Source organism: Anomaloglossus baeobatrachus, chromosome 3 (assembly GCF_048569485.1).
Source record: "Anomaloglossus baeobatrachus isolate aAnoBae1 chromosome 3, aAnoBae1.hap1, whole genome shotgun sequence".
Classification (NCBI taxonomy): domain Eukaryota; kingdom Metazoa; phylum Chordata; class Amphibia; order Anura; family Aromobatidae; genus Anomaloglossus; species Anomaloglossus baeobatrachus.
The window spans coordinates 430,469,925-430,487,083 of record NC_134355.1 but is presented as its reverse complement, the minus strand read 5'-3'; positions in this window follow the sequence as shown (position 1 = coordinate 430,487,083).

Genomic DNA, 17,159 nt, shown 5'->3' with positions numbered 1-17,159 from the left:
GCAGGGAAAGACAGCCGCCATCACCTGTCCGGGGAGAAGCACTGCAGCCGGCTGCGGGACCTGTCCATCCAGCCGTTTGGTTTACTGAGGACTTTGTACCTTTCTTGCTGAGTGAGTACACCCGTGCCATCCGGCACCGCGCCACGCTGTCCCTGCAACCCTGCACCTCACCAACCATGCCTCCCCGTCACATCATCGGGCCCCGGGACCACCAACTTCTACCCACGGAGGGGGAAAACAACATCCCAGCTGCTCCTTGCCATCGCTCCCGGGATCCCCGTCATCAGCAGCGGTGGTGCCTATCTTCACCACGACCCGTGGGTGGCGTCACGGACTAAATCCCCCAAACCAACCACCCCTTTCACTCACAGGCGAGGAGCGCCGCTCGAGTCCCCGGATCCGGCCCACCGCTCGAGGCACCGAGCAGCAGCAGCAGCCGCAGCAGCGCCGGACCCGAGCGTTAGCGAGAGCGCAGTAGCAACGGCGTCCTCCCCGCCCGCGACACCTGCGATGTGAATTACAGTCCTCTTTCATCTTTTTTAAGTGGGAGAACTTGCACAAATTGGTGGCTGACTAAATACTTTTCTCCCACCGTATATGTCCTCGTTCTGGGCCCCTTCTTTTATATTTATACGCTACAAAAAGAAAAAAACAAAAACATTTTACCATGTTACTCACTCTCCCCGGCTCCCACATCACACGGCATCCTTTCTGATTGGTAATGCATTTCACCTGGATGTGCACCCTCAGTTGCACATCCTGCAGAAGCAAGGCAGGAACTGGTGTCGGCGGGCACTCACAACCCCCTGTGATTGTCTTCAGCTCACCGAGTTGCTGCAGCCCGCATCCTCGCTACCTCCGCGGCTCTGTTACCTGCAGCAGTGTGTGATGAGGTCGCAGCAGGAGCTGACACTGGGAGCAAGGGCCCCTGTGCAAGAATTGACCATGAACCTCTTCCTGCGACCCCCTCCCACCGCCTATTGGGGTCTTCCATTTTACAATTTTAAAGTTTTATTGTGCTCATCATCTTGCGCTGGGGAAAAAAATGAAAAAGTTACTCATTTTCACCTGGTCCAGTGATGTCTCTCTGCTGCTCCGTCTATGTTTACAGGCTGCAGTGATAATGTCACATGTAACCACTTTAGCCAATCACAGGGCTCAGCAACTGATGTCATCTGACTTGCCCTGACTGATGAGTGATTGGGTAGCAGGGCCACAGGCGACGGAGATTTGGTAGCGGGAGACCTTGAGTGGACCGGGGCAGGGTTGTAGCCTGTAACCTTGTCAATTAGCCAGCAGGGGACAAGGTTCCAGATCTTGTCCCACGAGTAGCCCAGATAGAGCGAGACGGAAGCCCACCGCGGGGGATAATGCGTCTGCAAGTGCCTGCAAAGATCCCAAGGGTCAGATCTCACGAACGACAGCTCCGACAGCAAAGACACCGGGTATGGACTTTTCCCGTTTCATGCGGACTAGTCAACGCACAAGACACAAAACTAGAAGTGCAGGAGGAAGGGCCCCTGATCTGTTCACCGGTATGCAGGACCCGAGCACACCCCTCCAGAGGCTACCGGTATCCGGCATTTGGTTTACTACTTGGACTTTGTGTGGTTTATTCAACAGTGAGTACACTGGTGTAATCTGGTCCAACCTGCAAGTTGCACTACAGCACTGAACTCCACCTACACCTGGGCCCTGGGACAACACCTCTCCTACCCGTGGAGGAGATACCATCCTGCTGCCCCGCTCCATCAGCCCCGGGCGCCCCATACCATGGCAGCAGCAGTGTCACCAACCATCACCGCAACCCACGGGTGGCGTCATTGACAAACTCTCCCCTGTAAATAACCCCTTTATTAACCCCTTCAGCCCCCAGCCTGTTTTCACCTTAAAGACCCAGCCATTTTTTGCAATTTTGACCAGTGTCACTTTGACAGGTTATAACTCTGGAACACTTCAACGGATACCGGCGATTCTGAGATTGTTTTTTCGTGACATATTGTACTTCATGTCAGTGGTAAATTTAGGCCGATATGTTTTGCGTTTATTTGTGAAAATTTCGGAAATTTGGCGAAAATTTTGAAAATTGTGCAATTTTCAAAATTTGAAATTTTATGCCTGAGCGATATGTCACACAAAATAGTTACTAAATAACATTTCCCACTTGTCTGCTTTACACCAGCGCAATTTTTGAAAGAAAAAAAAATTCCGTTAGGCAGTTAGAAGGGTTCAAAGTTCATCACCAATTTCTCATTTTTCCAACAAAATTTACAAAAAAAAATTGTTTAGGTACCACATCACATTTGGAGTGATTTGAGAAACCTAGGCAACAGAAAATACCCAAAAGTGACCCCATTCTAAAATCTGCACCCCTCACTCTGCTCAAAACCACATCCAAGAAGTTTATTAACCCTTTAGGAGCTTCACAGCAACCAAAGCAATGTAGATGAAAAAATGAAAATTTTACTTTTTTAACACAAAAATGTTACTTTAGCCATAAAAATTTGTATTTTCACAAGGGTATCAGGAAAAATGCATCATAAAATGTATCGTGCATTTTCTCCTGAGTACGCAGATACCTCATATGTGGTGGAAATCAAATGTTTGGGCGCACGGCAGGACTCGGAAGGCAAGGAGCGCCATTTGAATTTTTGAGTGCAAAATTAGCTGCACTCATTAGCGGACACCATGTCGGGTTTGAAGACTCCCTGAGGTGCCTAAACAATGGAGCTCCCCCATAAGTGACCCCATTTTGGAAACTAGAGCCCTCAAATATTTTTTCTAGATGTTTGATGTGCACTTTGAACCCCTGGGGGCTTCACAGAAGTTTATAACGTTGAGCCGTGAAAAGAAAAAACATTTTTTTTACCACAAAACTGTTGCTTCAACCATGTAGCTTTTTTTATCACAAGGGTATCAGGAAAAAATGCACCATAAAATGTATTGTGCATTTTCTCCTGAGTACGCAGATACCCCATATGTGGTGGAAATCAAATGTTTTGGCGCACGGCAGGACTCGGAAGGCAAGGAGCGCCATTTCACAGCAAAATTGCTTGGAATTATTAGCGGACGCCATGTTGCGTTTGGAGACCCCCCTGAAGTGCCTAAACAATGGAGCTCCCCCACAATTGACCCCATTTTGGAAACTAGACCCCTCATGGAATTTATCTAGCTGTTTAGTGAGCACTTTGAACCCCTGGAGGCTTCACAAACGTTTGTAATGTTCAGCCGTGAAAATATTTTATTTTTTTTTTACCACAAAATTGTTTTTTCAAACAGGTAGCTTTTTTTCCACAAGGGCATCAGGAAAAAATGCACCATAAAATGTATTGTGCAATTTCTCCTGAGTACACAGGTACCTCATATGTGGTGGAAATCAATTGTTTGGGCGTACGGCGGGGCTCAGAAGAGAAGGAGCGCCATTTCACAGTAAAATTGATTGGAATTATTAGCAGAGGCCATGTTTCATTTGGAGACCCCCTGAGGTGCCTAAACAATGGAGCTCCCCCACATGTGATCCCATTTTGGAAACTAGACCCCCCCCCATACAAAAAAAATTAGTTTGGCGAAATAAAAAATACAGACGTCAGTAAAAAAAAAAAAAAAATGAGCGCCTGCCACTAAGACCAGTGCCAAACGTGAGAGCACGAGTCTCGCATCGCATCATCCACTGCAGTCTGGAAGCGAGCAACTGCGCTGGATAATGCGATGCGAGAGGGCGGGGCGGCAGATGAGAAAGGGCGCAGCGGATGGAAAATGGGAAAGGGCGCAGCGGGTGGAGGAGCGGCAGAGGATGGGAAAGGGCGCAGCGGATGGATGATGGGAAATGGCACAGCGGATGGATGATGGGAAATGGCGCAGCGGATGGATGATGGGAAATGGCGCAGCGGATGGAGGAGCGGCAGAGGATGGGGGGGAGGTGAGATGGGGATACCTACCTTACAGGATGGATCTAGGCAGCAGGATCACAGCAGACAGAAGAGGCAGCAGATGAAGGAGGCAACAGATTGAGGAGGGAGCCAGCCACCCTCCCCCCACATGTGCTGCAAGCCACCCTCCCCCTACGTGGGGGGAGGGTGGCTTGCAGCACATGGAGGGATAGGAGGTGTGGCGATAGAGAAGGGGCAGCCGATGAAGGAGGCGGCGGCCGCCAATCGGGAACAGTGGGGGCCGATTCGGGGGCAACAGCGGCTGAAAAAGGTGGGTGCGACGGCGGCGGGGACAGTGGCGAGCGTGGCGGCGGGGACAGCGGTGGATCGGGAGCGTGGCGGCGGGGACAGCAGTGGATCGGGAGCGTGGCGCCGGGGACAGCGGTGGATCGGGAGCGTGGCGCCGGGGACAGCGGTGGATCGGGAGCGTGGCGCCGGGGACAGCGGTGGATCGGGAGCGGTGGATCGGGAGCGTGGCGCCGGGGACAGCGGTGGATCGGGAGCGTGGCGCCGGGGACAGCGGTGGATCGGGAGCGTGGCGCCGGGGACAGCGGTGGATCGGGAGCGTGGCGCCGGGGACAGCAGTGGATCGGGAGCAGCGGCGGGGTGATCGGAGACAGCGGCGGGGCTGGGGGGGGCGATCGGGGACAGGGGCGGGCGGCGGGGGCAGCAACTTACCGCTCTCCTCGGCTTCCAGGGACAGTCACAGGCCGCAGATCCACATTGATTGGAGAGAGCGGTCACAAGACCGGTCTCTCCAATCAGAGCTGGGGGCGGGTGAAGCATCGATCACCCAGCTCCAGCCAATGGCCAGTGCTACAGCAGCACTGATCAGGGGTGGATTTCAATGTTCCAGCCATTTTCAATGGCTGGAACATTACAGTGACTGTAATTGGCTGAGCGGCGTTCGTCAGCCACACAGCCTCTGTAGGTTCGGGGAGGAGGCACCACCCCTCCTGAGGTCAGGCAGAGGTCCCCTCCTTCCCGAATCTACTGTTTAATTAAACAAATTTCACTCCCCGGGGCTCCGGGACCCCGATTTAGCCATGACGTACTGGGTACGTCATGGGTCGTTTAGCACCATGTCACCATGACGTACCCAGTACGTCAAAGGTCGTTAAGGGGTTAAGTTGTGGGCGACGGGCTGCTGCACGAGCCCCAGATCCGGCTGCCACTCTAGCCACAGCCACAATCCCGGATCCGAGCGTCCCAAGTAGTTTCCCCCTGGCCGTGGCCTGCACCCCCGCCAAATCTTGGCGTCACGAACAGGATACTTATCCCGTCCACTAACCTGTGTGAAATGCGTCTTTCCTGGACTGTTAACCCATGAACCGCTGAAAATTTTCGGACTGCTGCCATCTTGCCCACCATTTTTGGCGCCAAAACAACTTCAGTCTTCATCTCCAAAAAGAGCGCGAATCTGAAGCTCCGCCCATCTCCTGTGGACGCAGCTGGAACCCGGTGACCTCCAGAACAGGAAGCAGCAAAGGACAGCGGGTCCCGCGAGACTGCTGCCGAACACCAAGGGGGAAGGTGAGGGAGTGGCATGTGATCAGAGCTGATAAAGTGCAGGGACGCCAGGACATTGCAGAAACCCGTTCCTGGACACCAGCAGCAAAATGTCACAGCAACCTGGCAGACAGCGTCCGGAGAGTCCCGTCCCCAAAACCGCTAACTAGATCGAGGAGCTGACTGAGAGAATGTGCCGTGACATTTATGGCAACAGCGGGTTGGTATGATCTGATCACATATGCATAGTGATGACTGGCTTTTGATATTCATTGTATTGATCCCACTGACTAATGGGCTACCTGAGTGGACTTACTTAGCCCAGTCACCCTTTTATATACAACCACATTATTGACAGTGGGATTATTATAAACGTGCAGCACAGGTCAGATCACCTGCTCTATGAAGTCCTTTCCAAACCTGTCACCTTGATCCTTATGACTGTATATTTCTGAAGCTTGGAAAATTTATCAATGCATTCAAATCACATGTATTATTTGTTTGGGTGAAATTAACCCTTTCCTCTACTGCATTGTTTCTATGACTATGGTGTATCATGAAATGTATATATACAAGTATTTCATATAAGTGTACATTTACATTATGATCAGGCTATTCTGTGATGTTTTTATATCAATTGTAATGTGACTACGCTGCATACCCGCCCAGCCATGTAATTACAGATCTAGATTGCATAAGTGACCACACTGCCCTGGTTAGTTTTTATGCACAGACCTGCACATGATTTTAATTGACACTGTCTATTTGTGTGTTCTAACTATAATGGATATAAATAAAGATTTTCTAAATAACCTTTTCTGCATATATGTGCTTGTCTAATTTTTAGACCTGATACGTGTAAGAGTGACCAGTGGTCATTTGTAAGTTGATTGAGGAGCTGACTGAGAGAATGTGCCGGAGGATCCAGGCCCAAGCCCACTTCATGCTGGCGAAGTGGACGTCGGAAATGAAGGGCCTGGCTGCAGCTGTCCTGGCGCGCGAAGTGGAGATGGCCTCTGCGGATCGGGTAAGCAGAGACCCATGCCCTTATGTTCCCCAGGAACCGGCCTGCCCGGCTAAGGGGTCCGGTCTGCTCCCATCCAACACACCGCCTCCCTCGTCACCCGTGCCCGCAGCCAACGCCCTGACTAACCCATTGCCTCAGTCCGTGGCATCGAAACCCGTACCATCTGTGGGGGAGGACCCAGCTACTGGGACCTCGGGCCTTTTACTCACCACCGCCTCGGCACCCGTCCCGGCCGCACCGCTGATGACATCGGTCCCGGCCCCGAACCTGGCCCCAACGCCGATGACATCTGACCCGGCCCCGAGCCAGGCTGCATCCCCGATGACGTCTCATCCGTCCCTAAGTACGGCTGCTACAAAGGCAGCACCAGTCCTCGTCTTTACCCCAGCTGTAGCGCTAATAGCTCCCAGGGACACCGCCCCGGCTGAGGAGCAGCCGGAGTGTTCCTGCAGGAATGAAGAGCAGCCCGCTGATCGATGGGTCCCACGGCAACATGAGAGGCCAGTTGTAGCCGGCACCGAGGGCATCCAAGCAGGCCTGGCTCCTGAGTAGGAGGAGGAGAATGGAAACCGTGCCCCATACTCGGAGCGGTAGCATCGGCAGCTCCGCAGAGAGATAGCCGCTCGAGAGGAGAAAAGAGCGGGAGTGATTGTCCGGACCTACCACGAAAAGGACTGCCTGCTACAAGCCACTTTCCGTGTCAGGGGCCCGACATACCGAGAGCAGGTCCACCACTTTGACCCCTGAAAAGGGTGGGGGTTCATTTACAAGTCGGGACTGGAAGCCGAGATCTTTGTGTCCCGGAGGGATGTAGCCCTTAATCTGCCCACCGGCCATCCAGATCAGGATCTGGAACCTAGAGATATGGTCAGCTACACCAGTAACTGTGGAGAGCGGGGGTGGTTTCCCTCGATGGGAAGAAGTGGGTATTGGTCAATAAGGAGCCATGCCTCGCCTCCCATCATCACTTACATGAAAAGGAGTAACAGGTAGCGGAACCCGGCTACCCCCTTTCCCTGTTTTAACCCAGCTTTTCCCTTGTTGTTGTTTATGGACCATGGCCTCAGGACTGGCAGAGGGAGCCCAAAAACTTTCTTGGGTTATTGTATATACTCCACATTTACCTTCTTGTTACCCTACCACCAGGACTGTAACACCCGCTGGAGAGGACTGGTTGGAGGAAGGGTCTGCAGTATAGTCGGTCGAGGCCCAGCCACTAACAAAACCGGTGGCTAACCTCCAGGCCAGAGGGTTCCGGAACTGTGGAACTCTTTGGGGTGGACTGGTGGGAAAGGGACTTCAATCCTGTCACCAAGGACACTGTAAGGCACTCGAGGTGGTGTGACACCAGAGCTAGCTGTGGCACCAGGGGTTCAGGTGTTTTGGTTTGGCGGGTTGAAGGGAGAAGACAAGTTCTGCAACGCTTAAGAGAAGTTCCTCCCTGTACAGGGATGAAATGTTTTTATGTTATGTATTTTATATCTTTTGCTTTTTACAGTTCCAGAAAAATAAATACTGGTGCCGGAGATCCCGAGGACGGGCTGTGTTTTACCAAGGGGAAGTTTGACACCCTCACAAAATTAAGTTGTCACAGGAGACTGCATCCATCTTCCAGATACAGGACTCTCTCCTCCTTGTCCTTCCAACACAACCCCACACACAGGTACAAACACCAGCCACAAAGCCTAGTCACCCCCCCAGGACAATAAAGACACACCTGTGGGCAGGGCCAGGCAGATGGTGCCGCCCACCTAGGGGTTCTGAGGTGTCAGGGGAGGGAACACAACAGATGAGTCTGGACAGAGGAAGTGTAAGGAGTGAAGTGGTAGTCGGGGGTTGTAGCTCCCAGACTACCTGAGCTGACTAGGTGGCAGACGGCAGAGCAGGGCCACAGGCGACGGAGATCTGGTTGTGGGAGACCTTAAGTGGACCGGGGCAGGGTTGTAGCCCGCCCGTGCCGACAGCAGGAATCCAGTCAGGAGGTCGTGCACAGTCGGGGTCCCTGGACCCCAGGGCAAGGACAGCTGCAAGAACCTTGTCAATTAGCCAGCAGGAGTAGCCCAGATAGAGTGAGGCTGAAGCCCGACACGGGGGATAGGGCATCTGCAAGTGCCTGCAAAGGTCCCATGGGTCAGATCTCGCGGGCAACAGCTCCCACAGCAAAGACACCGGAAGTGGACTTTTCCCGTTCCATGCGGACTAGTCAACACACAAGACACAAAACTAGAAGTGCAGGAGGAAGGGCCCCTGATCTGTTCACAGGTGTGCGGGACCCGAGCACACCCCTCCAGAGGCTACGGGTATCCGGCGCTTGGTTTACTACTTGGACTTTGTGTGGTTTATTCAACAACAGTGATTACACCGGTGTCATCCGGTCCAACCTACAAGTTGCACCCCAGCACTGAACTGCACCTGCACCTGGACCCCAGGACAGCACTTCCCCTACCCATGGAAGGTATACCATCCTGCTGCCCCTCTTCATCAGCCGCAGGCGCCCCATACCAGGGCAGCGGTGGTGTCACCAACCATCGCCGCAACCCACGGGTGGCGTCACTGACAAACTCGCCCCTGTAAATAACCCCTTTATTAAGTTGTGGGCGACCTGGAACAGTTTTCAAAAGAAGAGTGGTCCTAAATTCCAGAGGTATAAGAAGCTTGTTGATGGTTATAGGAAGCGATTGCTTGGAGTTATTCATTTCAAAAAGGGTGTGCAACCAAATATTAAGTTGAGGGTACAAATAATTCTATCCGTCCATTTTTTGGGTTTTTGTGTGAAATTGTGTCAAATGTGCCTCTTTTTCTTTTGTGTTGTTCCAATACACACAGGGGAAATAAAAAATAAAAAAAAAGCGTATAACAAAATGTGTAATTGCAATAATTTACTGTGGAAAATACTTCATTTTCTAGAACAGTTTCAAGGTTTCCAACAGTTTTGGCCAGGACTGTATGTGGCAGAATGAAGAAACAGTAATTCAGGAATTTTTTTTTCATGCAGTTCTTTAGTGTGGTAAAAGTGATAAGAAAGCTTTATTTTTCAAATCAGTGCAATTACAGCAATGCCATATTTAGTTTGTTTTTAAATAAAAGCAATTCTATAGAAAAAAAAATGTTTTTGCATGGTCTAATTCTAAGAGATATAGATTTTTTTTTCATTGAGAGAAGCTGTATTGCAAAGCTTGTTTTTTTGAAGGACAGGATGACGTTTCAAGGGATACCATTTATATTTACACCTGACTTTTTGATTGCATTTTATTCCACTTTTTTGTTGACTGTATAATGAAAAACATTTTTTGGTTTGTGATTATTTGTTTTATGGTGTTCACTGTAGGGGTAAAATAATGGGACAGTTTTATAGATCATGCTATTCCGGACGAGTTGATACCAACTGTACTTTTTTTATTTTTTTATTATTATTTCGTAAATCTGCATATTTGTCATAATATTTCTCTCAATGTTTTCACTCTTTTTTTCTTTTTTTTTTTTTTTTTTTTTTACTTCTTCACTTAGTTCCTTTATGGGACTTCAACTTTTTTTTCTCTGATAACTGTTCTATTGTATTGCAACACACATGTACTGCATTGCTTTATAACTATCAGTATGACATTACCAGACCACCTTTGAGATCATGCTCCTGGTGTGGTCTAAGGCGGGCTTTGCACACTACAACATCGCAGGTGCGATGTCGGTGGGGTCAAATTGAAAGTGACGCACATCCGGCATCGCATGCAACATCGCAGTGTGTAAAGCCTAGATGATATGATTAACGAGCGCAAAAGCGTCATAATCGTATAATCGGTGCAGCGTCGGCGTAATCCATAATTATGCTGACATGACGGTCCTGTGTTGTTCCTCGCTCCTGAAGCAGCACACATCGCTGTGTGTGAAGTCGCAGGAGCGAGGAACATCTCCTACCGGCGTCACCGCGGCTTCCGTAGGTTATGTGGAAGGAAGGAGGTGGGCGGGATGTTTACATCCTGCTCATCTGCGCCCCTCCGCTCCTATTGGCCGCCTGCCGTGTGACGTCGCAGTGACGCCGCACGACCCGCCCCCCTTAATAAGGAGGCGGGTCGCTGGCCAGAGCGACGGTCGCAGGGCAGGGGAGTGCATGTGAAGCCGGCGTAGCGATAATTTTCGCTACGCCAGCTTTCACAAGATATTGTACCTGCGACGGGGGCGGGGACTATCACGTGCGACATCGCAGCATCGGCTTGCGATGTCGCAACGTGCAAAGCCCGCCTAAGGCTATGTGCCCACGCTAGAATGTCCCTGCGGATTTTTCTGCCTGAAAATCCGCGACTTTCGCGGCAAATCCGCACCCGCGGATTTGGATGCGGATTTCATTTTTTTTTTTCCCCCCATTCAAAACCAAAAATCCGGACCAAATCTGCACCAAACAATTGACATGCTGCAGATTTTTCCGGATCAAAATCCGCGGCAAATCCGCAGCGGAAAAATCCGCAGCATGGACACAGCATTTCCAAAATGCCATTGAAATGGCTTGGAAGTGCCGCTGCTGCAGATTTTCGGCAAATCCGCGGCAAAATCCGTGCAAAATCCGCAGCGTGGGCACATAGCCTAACAGTCCACCATACATTAAATTCTTTATTATTTTATTAGACAAACACACAAGAAAAATATTAAAAGATGGATAATGATATAAAAATATCGTGGGTTCAACAAGTGTTAATTTTTCTTTTTTTTAAATATTGTACATAATAAATTCATACAGGTTCATAACACAATTTATTTGAACAAATTTTTGTACATATGTTTTTGTGAGGTTAGTCTCCTGAAACCAAGAGACCAACCTCACAAAAACATATGTACAAACATTTGTTAAAAAAAAAGTGTGTTATGAACCTGTATGAATTTATTATGTACAATATTTAAAAAAAAAAAAAAAGAAAAATTAAACACTTGTTGAACCCACGATATTTTTATATCATTATCCATCTTTTTAATGTTTTTCTTGTGTGTCTAATAAAATAATAAAGAATTTAATGTTTCATGAGAATTTGGGTCATTTGAATTATTTGGAATTTCTGATATTTGATGACCCTCAAAATATCTTGATAAGTTGGAAAGTCCACCATACATAGCAGACTCGGATGTCACCATTTGACCTCCAGTTGCAATGACTACTATCAGCAGCCCATGATCACATTGCTGGGGGTACTGATCGTGTGAGAGAGAACGCCCACTCCCTCTTCTGGACTTATAAATGCTGCAATCACTACTGATGGTAGCATTGAGACCGTTAAACAGGCAGGGGCGGGGTGGGTACCAGTCGTGGCTGTGACAACAGAAGTTTGGCTATCATTTTAACCAAGCTCTCGGCACAAATCATGCAGACAAAGCCCCTGTGCCCACATTATTACCATGATGTATCATGTCCTCTTACTGGAAGTTCCCACAAGACTTACTGATATGTCAAATGTTGGGAAAGGGGTTAAAAATAAAAGAACATTTACAATTAGTGATGGGCAGACCTGCAGATATCCGGAATTGGCGGGTCCTACCGGGTTTAAATAAATAAATAAAAATAAAAAAACAAAAACCCAGTTCGGGCCCGGAATTGATCCCGGATATCTGGCTGAACACCGGTCTCCATATAAGTCTATGGGGACCCAAATTAGGTGCCTAAAAATGGTGGTAGAATGGATAGGGGGATTGGAGCAAGCGCTTTATACTTACCAGTCTCCACGTGGTTATACACTGCTTCCGGGTCTGTTCATTACCTTCATGCATAGGCACTGCTTCCCCCGCCCACCGGCAGTCCCAGCGTCTCTGATTGGTTGAAATCAGATGCGCCCTCAGCCTGTGTGACAGCATGTCTGACTGCAACCAGAGGCCCTTTATGCGCCTAGATTGATGTCAAAATAAATAAATCTGCGTATGATCCCCCATGGTCTGATACCCAGCACAAATAAAGCATATGGCTGGAGAGACCTATGCTTATTGGGCCCCCTCAGCATGCATTAGTTGCAACAATGCCGGAACTGTACCTGACTCTTCCCGATTGCCCTGGTGTGGTGGCAATTGGGGTAATACGGGGTTAATAACAGCTCACAGCAGCCACTAAGCCCTAGATTAGTAATGGGAGGAGAGTCTCTCATACACGTGCCATTAATAATCTAAGTGAAAAGAAAACACAAACATTGAAAAAAATCCTTTAATTTGAAATAAAATACAAAAAACCCACCCTTTCACCACTTTAATAACCACAAAAACAACCAGGTCTGACGTAATTCACATGAGGTCCCACGACAATTCCAGCTCCACTACATCTTAAGTGACAGGCGCACGGACATAGAATATGACTGCCCGCTGTGTGCTTCAGGCAGAGAATGAGCTGTAGCGATGAGCGGTGACATCAGTCAGGTCATTTGCGGTCACAGCTGGAAGTTCCCACAGTCTGCCACCTGTGATCGCAGATAACCTGACTAAACTCCGTGACCTCACCTCAGGACACCATATTCTTGCACCCAATCTACACCTCCTGGCAAAAAAATTTGCATCACTACCACATCAATACCGCATGCAGCTTTGATGCGTTTTTTTGCCTGAAGTTGTACATTTGGGGCATGAATATTGTGTAAAAATTTCAGCACCAAATCTGCATCTGTTGGCAAAAAAATGCACAAACATTTTTTTTAAATGGTTTTCACCAGGAGGGGCACATTTTGTGCTGAAATCTGGTGGAGACATTTTAGCACCAAATTTGCACCTCCTAGCAGAAAACCACACAAACTGCATCAAAACTGTTTTTTGTGCAATTTTTGACCAAGAGATCCATATTTGGTGCTGAAATGTGATATGAGATCACTCAGTTCAATGAGGTCCCATGAGGTCAGATTACCTGCGATCACAGGTGGAGAACTGTGGGAACCTCCAGCTGTGACAGAATCATTGTGGGACCTCGTGTGGGTTACGTCGGAACTGGGAGTTTTGGGAGTTAATTGGTGAAAGAGGTGTTTTTTTTGTATTTTATTTCAAATAAAGAATTTTTTTCAAGGTTTGTGTTTATTTCTTTTCACTTACAGATTAGTATTTGAGGGGTCTCACAGATGCCTTGCATTACTAATCTAGGGCTTATTGGCAGCTGTGGGCTGTTATTAACCCCTTATTACCTGGATTGCCACCACACCAGGACAATTGTGAAAAGCCGAATAAAGTTTCAAGATTGTCGCATCTAATGCGACAATACTGAGTGGCTGCAGACTGCTATTTTTGGCTGAGAGGGCTGGGTCTTTCCAGTCTGAGAATACCAGCTCCCAGTTGTTGGCTTTATTTTGAGACACAGCCAAGATAATGTGCACGGCTGGGGGCTACAGCCAATAGCCCTATGCTTTATCAGTGCTACTGGGTATCATATGTGAGGAGCCTATGCCAATTTTTTTATTTTTCTATTTATTTTTACACCAATCTAGATGCAACTAGCACCTATGATTGGCTACAGTCAGACACGCTGTCGCAGAGGCTGGGGGCGACTCCAACCAATTAGACGTGGACAGAGGAAGCAGTGCATAAGCATGAAGGTAATGAGCGGCTTAGAAGAAGAGTTACAGCCATGCGGAGACCAGTCAGTATAAAGCGCTTGCTTTATTCTTATTTTTCTTTTCTTTTTTTAATTACCCGGGTGACTGGATCTGGATTTTTACCGGAGAACTCTGGGCCCGGGGATGGCGCACGGGTTCTTTTGAACCAGTGCGGATCCGGACTTTTACAGTCCATCACTATTTACAACTTGTAAATACCCATTTTTATTTTTTTTCTCTCCCCTTGCTTTTGTTAGCGTTACAAGACAAATGTTGCAATTTCTCACAATTTTACTTGTAATTTTTTACCTTCCTTCAATAAAAAAAAAAAAAAAGTGTCAGATGTTAATAAATAAATTTAGGTCAATGAACAGAAATAATTTCATCTCGGATTGCCTGTACTACTTATGGAGCTTTTGAGTTTGTTATACTGCATCCAGGTGATAAGCAATGTAAAAAAAAGTTTATTTTGGACTAAAGAAAATAAAAAAGTTGTGCTAGTGGTGTATACAGTAACAGAATGGATAAGAAGGTATAAAGATCTCTATACACATTAGATGGCTGGATAGGGCTATATACTAGAATGGTGACATGATTGGAACATGTATCAGGATGGGGCTATATACTAGGATGGGGACATATACCAGGATGAGCCCAAAATGGAGGCATATACTAGGATGGGGCCTTTATCCCTGCATGGAGACATGATGGGGCCATGTATACCAGGATTGGGACATGATGAAACTATATACCAGGATGGGAACATGATTGGGGCTTTATACTAGGATGGAGACATAATGGGACTATGTATACCAGGATGGGGTCAAATATACCCAGATGGGGCCATGATAGGGACATACATTCTAGGATGGGCCATCATGGGGGTACATATGCCAGCATTTTGCCATGATTGGGTCATACACCAGGATGGGGGACATACATAGTTACCAGGAAGTGGCCCAAGATGGGAGACATTAGTACAGGATGGGTGATCATTACTACACAATGAAGGGGATTGGGGGGGGGGGCAACTTGTATGTCTTTATAGGATTTTGAATGCTACAATGACCCAGATGGGGGGGGTGGGAATCAAATTTTGCATCGGGGCCCATCGGACTTTATATATAATGTACATTCAGTGGCGTAACTAAAGTAAAATAATAGTCCTGCACTACAGCATGTTGCCCTAGACCTGAACTGCCAATAACCATAGCAGCCTATGCACTCTGAACATTTCATTATATATGATTCAGTGTACATCTAAAACCATGGTCTTCCGATGGACATAGTTAAACAACCTTCGATCAGCAAACAAGCAGCTGATTCAAAGTCATTTAGTACCACACATGTAATTGTATATGAACTTTATGAGAGAGTCACCGATTGATTCTAAATAAGTATATATTTGCTAAAGAACTAAAAGACATGCAGGCGGAAATCCAACAGGTCACATGCTTATCTCCCTTGGCATCAACAATCAGAGGAGAATTGGGAGCCTCCCTGATACACTTTAGACTGTCAGGCAATACTGCCAATTTTGGTGAAGTCAGACAATTTTAGTCTAATTTGAATAAAGGCACTAGCAGACACAAACAGACAAAGTCCCCCTTTGCAAGAATAGTTTATAGGACATTTGCTGTCCAATAGCTCACCATAATGAACAATTTCACTTACTTTGGAGGGGCCCCCCTTACCTCTTGGTCACCTGTGCAGCGCATAGGTTGCACCAATGTTTTGTCCACCTCTGTATGAAAGCCTTTAAGTGCAAAAGGTTTACCACAACCATAGTTCTATATTCACTACATAAAAGCACTGTGTGTAGGATGAGAAGTGAAATGAAGATAGAATGAAGAAAAATATTTAAAAGAGGAATAATAATTTAAAGTCAGTCTGAGGCCTGTTTCATATATCTGCCATTCACAGTCTAAGTACAGACTGTTATGTCAAGGCCAAAGGCAGCTCTCTTGACCTTAACAGTCTAGTATGCATATATCAGGCTGTGGAGTTGAGTCTCAGTAGACCCACAGGCAGTCTGTACATTGATAGCCTGAGTGTGAACTTCAAAGTCAAAATTGGGAAACCAGCCTAACCATTTCGTGTCCGCAACATAGCCAGATGTGTGAGCTGAGAGTGGAGGTACACTTAACAAGATTGCGCCACACAAACAAATACTCAAAACAGGGCAAAATACATTGTGAAAAAGCTTGAATCTTGATAAACTAATAATTGCTGAGATTGTATTTCCTTTTTTTGTCTTAAAATTATATGTTTGTCAAAATACTCATTGCAAACTAAATAATATTGGCAGGCTCAGCACATGCAGCTATAAAACAAAAGTGAATCTCTTTACAGTTACACCAAAATAGAGTGCCAAAAAAATGCAGCATTTTACCATAAGACAAAGCACAGTTTCAAGTACAGTTAAGCACATTAAGATCATTTGGATGCCATTTAATTTAATTTTTAGTTTTATAAATTATCAATTTTCAGAACAGAAAAAAAAAAAAAAATCATTCAACGTGGCGAAAAATTGTTGAAACACCTTGAAGATAAATATTATAAAACAACTCCCAATAGTTTTGAAGTCAGCTTTCCAAAGTCCAGAATAAAATATATCTGTAGTTCTTTGTGGAGAGCTATACCCAGCCCATAGACCACAAGATAGACAGCACCATCCAGATAAATGTATTTAAGAACTCATGGCTTTTCTCCATGTTACAGTTATGCCCAGTGTTCAGTGTATACTTCATCAAATGTAGTTCCCCCCCCACACCCCCCAATACAGATTTGCAGTTTGAGCCTTCTCCATTTTAGATATAGAAGTCCAGGGTAAGTTTTCATTCACTATCATTAGAGACGTTATCGTACCTTGGAGAGGCTCTTTTCAATCTTCAAACAAAAAGGGTCACAAAGTTCTATTGCCAACATACACATGAGCTAAGAAAATAAATCTCTTCACGCGTTTTCCTCCCGAAACCGGCCAGGAAAAACAGTTATTAGAAAAATAAGTTATTTTATTTTTTCAGGATTTCTCTCCTGACCTTTTTCAGCCACTAAAGGATGTTGACCTTCCGAGAACAGGTTAAGTTACTATGCACAAGTTCCCACATTTGTAGTAGGTCAGCAGGCAGCAATTTGTGTACAACAAGCATACTA